The following is an 8676-nucleotide window of genomic DNA, read 5'->3' as shown; positions in this document are numbered from 1 at the left end:
GCACATGCAATTATCTGTACAGTCCCTGGGAGCAAGCCACTGGAATGGAGTCCCGTTGCATAGCTACCTCAAGGATGCACTGAAGCATGAGCCACGCGGTGACAGGAGCATTGGGAGCCGGGACCCGGTGACTGCTGTCAGACCACACTGACACAGGAGAAACAAACAGCTTCTTCTCCAGGAAACTCAGAGGTGACCTCCACTGAGGACACATCTGCAAATAAGGGCAGACCCTATGCAAATGGCACTGCTTAGAGCATTTTGTAAAAACTAGCAGATCTTGCTGGGTGTGATACTAGATGCCTTTAATTCCAGCATTTAAGAGGTAGAGGCAAGTGGATCTCTGTAAGTTCAAGACCAGCCTGGTCTACCATAGTAAGTTCTAGGACAGGCAGGGATACATACAGGTTCCTGTTTCAAAAATATTAAAAAAATAGTAACAGTAATTAATAATAATAATAATAATAACAATAATAACAATAAAATGATAAACAAATCTTTAGGTTCAGCCCTACTAAATCAGCAAATGAATAGTAATGAATTCACTATTACATGTAACAAAAATGGTCTAAATGACATAAAGTGGTCAATGAAATGCCAAAGTCAATCTGAAACAAAATAAGTTAATAAATAAATGTTTTGGTTTGTGTAGTGTTGGCTCAATGCATTAAGTGCCTGTTTCAAATGCATAAGAACCTAAGTTCAAGTCCCCAGACCCCAGATTTAAAAATGCAGCCAATCAGGCCTAATCAGTGAGCTGCTGGTTCAGTGACAGATCCTGTCTCAAAAAAAAAAAAAAATATATATATATATATATATGGTAGTGAGCAGTAAAGGAAAAGATTCCTCATCAACCACATACACACACACACACAAACACATACACAAAAACACATCCACACACACCATACATACATATTCACACACATACACACACAAAACATACACACACACAAACACACACACTCCATACATACATATTCACACACATACACACACAAAACATACACACACACAAACACACACACACATACACACACACACAAACACATCCACACACACCATACATACATATTCACACACATACACACACAAAACATACACACAAACACACACACACACCATACATACATATTCACACACATACACACAAAACATACACACACATACACAAACCCTCACACCACACATACACATTCACACACATATACACAACACACATACACACACACATATACAAACACACAATATACCATACATACATTCACACACATACACACCCAAAACATACACACACACACATACACACACAACACATACATATTCACACATGATAAGCACAAACAGTTCATTCCTACCATGAACTTGCTAACTACAATATAGATTTATATATGCCTGAGATGAAATTACCTCTTTAAAATACAGCAATTAGCTCTTGTCAAGGTGGGAACTTCTGGCTGAAGCTTATTCCCCCAATTCTAAACTAACTTTATAAACTTAAAAAGCCATCTGTTTAATTCTACCCACTGCTGTTAAAATAAATAACTAAACCTTGCAATTCCCCCACCAGGCAGGCATACTCGTGTGAATAGGGTTAATTTGAGTATACGTTTTCTATATAATACCTAACAAAATGTAATATGCAAATGTCTTTTAAAACTATAATTCTACTCCCCCCCAACAAAGAAAATCACAAAGAAAAAATATAACTACAAGCAAAATTATAAAGCATAGATGATCTCAAGACCGGGTTGTCCCAGAGATAAGTTAACATGTACACCTTGGCCCCAAGTTATTTCTGATTGGTAAGTAAAGATACAAGCAGCTAATGGCTGGGCAGAAATGGCATAGGTGGGGTTCAGGTTTTTCGGGCTTGAGGTTGGAGAGGGACCACAGGAGAGGAAGAAGCTGCCGTGGGTTAGTTAAGCCACAAAAAGATGGCCCTGAAGGCTGACCAACTGGAGCTAAGAGCATCCCAGATGAAACATAGTAAGTAATAACTCAGGGTTATCAATAGGAATAGAGATTCTAATAGCTGTGTGCAGACAGAGGACCAGTGGTAGATTTTGAAAGCAGGGTTACTTATTTTATTTTAGAAACAAATTACAAAAATCTCTTGAACTTGAAAAAAAAAAATACCTTAAAATCTCTTGGAAGCCAGGCATGAGGGTATATACCTATAATCCTGATTTCCAAAACCTCTGTAAAGGGGAGGGTTCACTCCTGCAATTGTCTTCTTTTCTGTTGTTCTGTTTTGCTGAGACAGAGTCCTGGCTGGCCTGAAATTTTTTTTCTTAAGATGTATTTATTTATTGTATCTGAGTACAGTGCCGCTGTCTTCAGACACACCAGAAGAGGGCATCAGATCCCATTAAGATGGTTGTGAGCCACCATGTGATTGCAGGGAATTGAACTCAGGGCCTCTGGAAGAGCAGTCGGTGCTCTAACCACTGAGCCATCTCTCCAGCCTTCGTCTCTCCCTCCTGAGAGCTAGGATTATAGAAGAGCAGGCCACCACAGGCAGCTTCTGCAGGGCAACATTTTGCTTCAGACGAGCTGACCTTTCCCCCATCAGAGCTGTCCCAATACCACTGTGTATGTTGAAAAAGGACAAAAAAAGTCTCATTATTAGCAAACTCTGCCCCAGAAGCCACTGTGTTCCTGGCCTGCTTGAGCTGTAAACACTGCCCTGAGCTGGTTGTTCTGTGCCTGGAGGACCACGGACAGTTCCCACTGGATCTTTACAGCAGAATCTGGTGGGTTCTATTGCGGCTAAGATTAGACTCATAATAATGAAACCTCAAGATAAACCATCTAATAAAACTTAATTTTTCAAAAGCAGAATGTAAACCTTGACAATGCCAATATCGTAATGTGGGTAATATAATAAAATGCTAAGGTGTAAAAGGAGGGAGAAAGGAAAGGGAGGAGAGAAGAAAGGGAGGAAAGGATTGAAGAGGGAAAGGGAGGGGAGGGGAGGGAAGAGAAGGAGAGGGGAGAGGAGGGGAGGGGAGGGGAGGGGAGGAGAAGGGAGGAGAGGGGAGGGGAGGGGAGGAGAAAGGAGGAGAGGGGAGGGGAGGGGAGGGGAAGGGAGGGGAGGGGAGGAAGAGGAGAAGGAGAAGAGGAGAAGGAGAGGAGGGGAGGGGAGGGGAGGGGAAGGGAGGGGAGAGAAAAAGGGAGGGGAGGGGAGGGGAAGGGAGGAGAGGGGAGGGGAGGGGAGGGGAGGGGAAGGGAGGAGAGGGGAGGGGAGGGGAGGGGAGGAAGAGGAGAAGGAGAAGAGGAGAAGGAGAGGAGGGGAGGGGAGGGGAGAGAAGGAGAGGGGAGGGGAGGGGAGGGGAGGGGAGGGGAGGGGAGGGGAGGGGAGGGGAGGGGAGGGGAGGAAGAGGAGAAGGAGAAGAGGAGAAGGAGAGGAGGGGAGGGGAGGGGAGGGGAAAGAAAAAGGGAGGGGAGGGGAGGGGAAGGGAGGAGAGGGGATGGGAGGGGAGGGGAGGGGAAGGGAGGAGAGGGGAGGGGAGGGGAGGGGAGGAAGAGGAGGAGAAGAGGAGAAGGAGAGGAGGGGAGGGGAGGGGAAGGGAGGAGAGGGGAGGGGAGGGGAGGGGAGGAAGAGGAGGAGAAGAGGAGAAGGAGAGGAGGGGAGGGGAGGGGAGGGGAGAGAAGGAGAGGGGAGGGGAGGGGAGGGGAGGGGAGAAGAGAAGAGGAGGAGAAGAGGAGAGGAGAGGAGAGGAGAGGAGAGGAAAGGAGAGGAGAGGAGAGGAGAGGAGAGGAGAGGAAAGGAGAGGAGAGGAGGAAAAATAGAGATTTCAGTTTACTCTGTGAAGTAAGATACTACCATGGTTAGGGCATAAACTGTAGAAATTCTAGTCTCTTCTTCCTTTGATGGGGAATTGCTCCAGTGAGAACTACAGGCACCAGGTAGAAGGGAAATCTTTAAAGATAATCTTTAAAGCACTTGCCTAGTATACACAGCACCCTGGGTCAATATCCAGCACTGTCAAACATAATTAGTAAGCTGGAATAATAAAATATACCAGGTATGGCACACACCTATAACCCCAGTGTTTGAGAGGCAGAGTCAGGTTGATCTGTGTGAGTTTGAGCTTAGCCTGGTCTACATAGTTCCAGGCTAGCTTGGTCTACATAGTTCCAGGCTAGCCTGGTCTACATAGTTCCAGGCTAGCCAGGGCTACATAATGACACCTTGTCTCAAAATAGAGTAAGCAACTAAAAACAATTTATATTTTTATGAGAACTGGGATCTAAATAGAAAATTACCTAAGGTTTCTTCCAACATGGTGTGTGAGTTTTAGACTGCTTTAATTTCTTTGATAATCTATGCCTAATAATTTTTTTTTTTACTTCCAGGAACTATTCCACCGGCCTCTTCTCTTCAAATAACCTCATGTTTATTTTAACCTCTAGATAAAAGCGAGTCACTGAGAAAGAGAATTAAAAAACAAATGAGGTACCAGATGCACAATGAGTCCATGGATGTCACAGTCGGCTCTCTGTCACTGTGGCTTCCACGTATGTGGACCCAACCAATTGCAGGTCAAAAATATGCAGAAGGGAAATTAGATGCTAGAGCTTCCCCTTGTGAATTCTTGCTAAGTGATCGTTTGTGTGCTGTTTTGATTGTATTAAGTATTGCAAGTAATTTAGAGATAACCTAAAGTCTATTAGAACATGTATATACTAAACTATAGTATTTCATATAATCACTTGAACATCCACAGATGTTGTTATCCATGGGGCATTCTGAATTGGATCCCCCATAGATATCAAGAGATTACTAACTATAACTTAGTACTAAAGAATACTTAGAAGATACTTAAATCGTTTCCCCATTTCACAAATAATTTTAAAAGAAACCAGAGATTCAGAAGATAAAGTTGCATGTCTGGGACTGCATATTCAAATGATTCTAAAGCTAGGATCTTAGACACCTAAGCCAGAGCCTTCGTCTTTCTTCTTTTTACCATTAAGAGTTTTGTTTGGTTTGGTTTTGTTTTTTTAAAGAACTGAAAAAGGCAACTCAAATGAGGAAGGGTTTAGTTTTGCTGTTGATAGTTTAAGGGTGTTGTCTTAATTTGGGTTCTATTGCTGTGAAGAGACACCATGACCAAGGCAACTCTTATAAAGGAAAGCATTTAATTGGGACTGGCTTACAGTTGCAGAGGTTCAGCCCACTATCATTATGGTGGGAAGCATGGTAGCATGCAGGCAGACATGGTACTGGGAAAGAATCTGAGAGTTCTAAATTGTGATCTGCAGGCAGCAGAAGAGACTGTGTGTCACACTGAGCATAGTTTAAACATAGGAGACCTCAAAGCCTGTCCCCACAGTGACACACTTCCTACAGCGAAGTCACACCTCCTATTAGAACCACTCCCTACAGACCTATGGGGCCATTTTCTTTCAAACCACCATAGTGCCTAGCTTTCGTTCTAATCAAAAAATTAAAAAAAAAAAATCTTAACAGTGTTAAAGAATAGAGGCTATTGAAAATCCTATGTGTATATTTAACTTCTGACTTTAATTTCTAGACTCTGGGAAAGGTGTGTGTGGCTTGTGTGGGCAAAGTGTCTACTTTTAATAAAGTTGGATTTTTTTTAAGATAACAAAGATAAAAGGTGTTAAGCTTTGATAGATTTTAAAACATGTGTACTTAACAGGTACACAACCTTCACCTCACCCTGCCTGGTGCCACGGGGGCTGGATGGGCAGACCATGCCCAGAGGACCCCTGAGATCTTCACTTCAGTTCCCAGTACCTAAACCAAACAACTGCTAAAGATTTCTAAATAATATATTTACCACATGTGATAAAACACCTGGATATAAATATATTTGGGGGGGGGTGGTCTTACAGTATGGTCCAGCTGACCTGGATTTCACTGTGTAAACCAGGCTGAACTCTAATTCAGAGAGATCTTTCTGATTCTGCCTCTTGAATTCTGAGATTAAAGGGGTTTGCTACCATACTTGGGCCTTAAAGGTAAGCAAAGCAAAAGAGACAAATTTTGTAGCTCTAGGCACCTCAGCTGTGTGGCTACTTCTGCCTCTTACATATGTCTGGACTTGAATAGAAACAAAGCATCCTTCCTCAGAAGGAGAACTTTGGAAAACAGTCTGAAGGTTCTTGCTGAGGCCATCAACATGTCAGGAAAAGCACTTGACAGGATTTTTCGATAGTAAATCATCAGAGTAATAAATAGTTCCATGAATGAGCACTTTATTAAAGACCTCAGGTTTTTATTGCCCAAATTTTTATTTTACAATTTTTATGATGTTGGCAGGAACCTGGAGCCAAAGTGGATGAGTTTCCAGAGTCACTCCCAAGCAAAGACACTTATATAAGAAAAGAAATTGGGTTTCTTTTTCCTGTTTCGTGTAATATTATGACATGATTTCTCACTAATTTCCTGCTAATGTCCAGAGATGCTTTTTGAAAGCTAACACTCACTAAGGAAAATTACGTGGCTGTTTATTATTGTTCTTCCACTGATAAATAATCCCTGCCAACACCCTCTTACAATACTGTGACCGTCATACAAAGGGGATGATTGATAAGAGGCAGAGCATGTGAGGATGTAGATTCGGGTCCCAGCCTTGCAACATAACTGAATGGACTTGAATAAATCACAACCTCGCCAAGCAGTTGGTACTGTCACTGAGATAATGGTAAAGGTACAGGAAGTGGGCACATCTCCAGGAGAAAGCATGGTCCCTAAGCACCATGTAGAACCCAGACTCTAGGGAATTGAGTGGTTTGGACTGGCAACCTGAAAACTGCAAGTGAGCCTGGGAGACAGCCTCTATCCTGAGAGCAAGGAAGGATTAAAATGCTGCAGGGTCACAGGGCCATCTCAAAGAAGCTTTAGATGCAAAAAGATCAAGGCATTTAGAACACCAAGAAAATAAACTGTTAGACAGCAAAACAATAAAAATGGATGTGTAAGAATGAGAAAGAAACTGTTTTTACTAGTGTTGCTATAGCAGCCAAGCACTCATGTATCCACAGATGTATTCTGGATTGTGGGTCCTTTAAGAAAAACAATGTAGCAAGCAAGAGAGCCATGGAGGGAAGGGGAGAAAGAGAAGGAGAGGGAGAGGGAAAGGAGAGAGACTGGAAGCTGATGGAGGGAGGGATTCTAAGCATATAAATAGTCTAGCATATAAATTTGCCACTTCTGAGGGGGGTAGTTAATACAGGAAAGGCTTGATGAATGCTAATCTCCCCAGGAACAAAGATAAGAGTACACCTTCATGGTAGACCTCTTGCCTAAGATGCAGGAGGCCCCAGGTTCAATTCCCAGTATCGCAAGCAAAAAAGAAAGGTATGACCTCATAATTGTTACCCAACAGATATCTCAGATAACTACAGAAAGAAAACACACACACACACACACACACACACACACACACACCAAAGAGACCAGGCGAGTACAGTGCCACGTGCCTATAACCCCAGCCTTCACAAAGCTAAAGCAGGAGAGATGTTATGCATCTGATGACATCATTCCTATGTCACGCAGTCTCTCTGGAACACCCAGTTGCTGCCTAATCAGAAAGTCCTCATCTATGACGAGCTCCACAGCGATTCCCCTGACTGGCTGCATCGACTCTCTTTAGAGCCTTTAGAAGGCAATGGGTATTATTAATCCAATCACAGGTATCCTCATCACGCAATTTAAAGTGCACTAAACGTGTCTACAGTGGTAAATATATGGAGTTCAGTCTCCCACTCAAACAAGTGCTAGCTAGTTGGAAAAGATCAGGCTATTCCTCATATAAATAAAAGTCTCTAAGTGAGAGTCGTGCCCTTATGTTGACACCTCTCAGAATTACTGCATCTGCACACTTGGATCTATCCAGTGTTCTACGATTTTGCTTTGTATGACAGGTGACATGTGCAAAGCTATATAGGACTGTTGTAGTTTACATGAGAAATGACCCTCGTAGGCTCATCTATTGCCACCCTGGGTCCCAGGTGATGGTGCTGTTTGGGGAGGTTATGAAGCCCTCCTGGAGGCAGTACAGCATTGAGGGTGGGATGTAAGGTTTAAGAGCTGGCCCTACTTCCTGTTTCCTCTCTTTCTGCTTCCTGTGCGATGATCAGTCTTCCCCCTGACCACCAGGGGGCGTCATATTCCTGTTGCCATGTTCTCTGCCGTCATGGACTGTATCCCATCTGCAACTGTGAGCCAAAATAAACGTTTCCTCCTCAACATTACTTTTTGCTAGGGTGTTCTATCACAGCAACAGAAAAGTGACTGATAAATTCTTTATAATGGCCTTAATTATAACAGTGTGTAGTATATTGTCATTTTATTAAAAGAAAACATATGTGTAACACATAGAAAGCATATTATTTTATATATATTATATATATGTACATACACGTGTATGTTGAATAGTTATAGAGGGATCAATATTTTTTACATGTGTTTTTTTTTTGTAAAGGCTAGGATTGCTCAGATTGCTTCTGCATAAACATGAGGATTTACATTTGGATCCCAACATCTGTGCAAAATGCCAAGTGTGCATGGGCGGGGAGAAAAAGAGGGAAAGCAACAGGGAGGGGAGGGAGGAAGAGAAAGACAGACAGAGGAAGAGGGAGGAGAGAGAGGAGAGTTTAGCTAGTTAGTGAGCTTCTGGATTGGTGGGACACCCTGTC

At 42.8% G+C, this 8676-nt stretch overlaps 1 protein-coding gene across 2 annotated transcripts in view; it reads right to left on the bottom strand.

Annotated features, from left to right (window-relative positions):
* CCDC170 (coiled-coil domain containing 170) overlaps positions 1-8676 on the bottom strand; it is a gene marked incomplete at its 5' end in the record, with an annotated part of 68352 nt that overhangs the window by 33843 nt on the left and 25833 nt on the right. The window lies entirely within an intron of this gene.

This window comes from Micromys minutus (assembly GCF_963924665.1).
Source record: "Micromys minutus genome assembly, chromosome: 30".
In the NCBI taxonomy this organism is placed as follows: Eukaryota; Metazoa; Chordata; class Mammalia; order Rodentia; family Muridae; genus Micromys; species Micromys minutus.
Note: the sequence above shows the minus strand (reverse complement) of the source record. Positions and strands in the feature narration are given on the sequence as shown.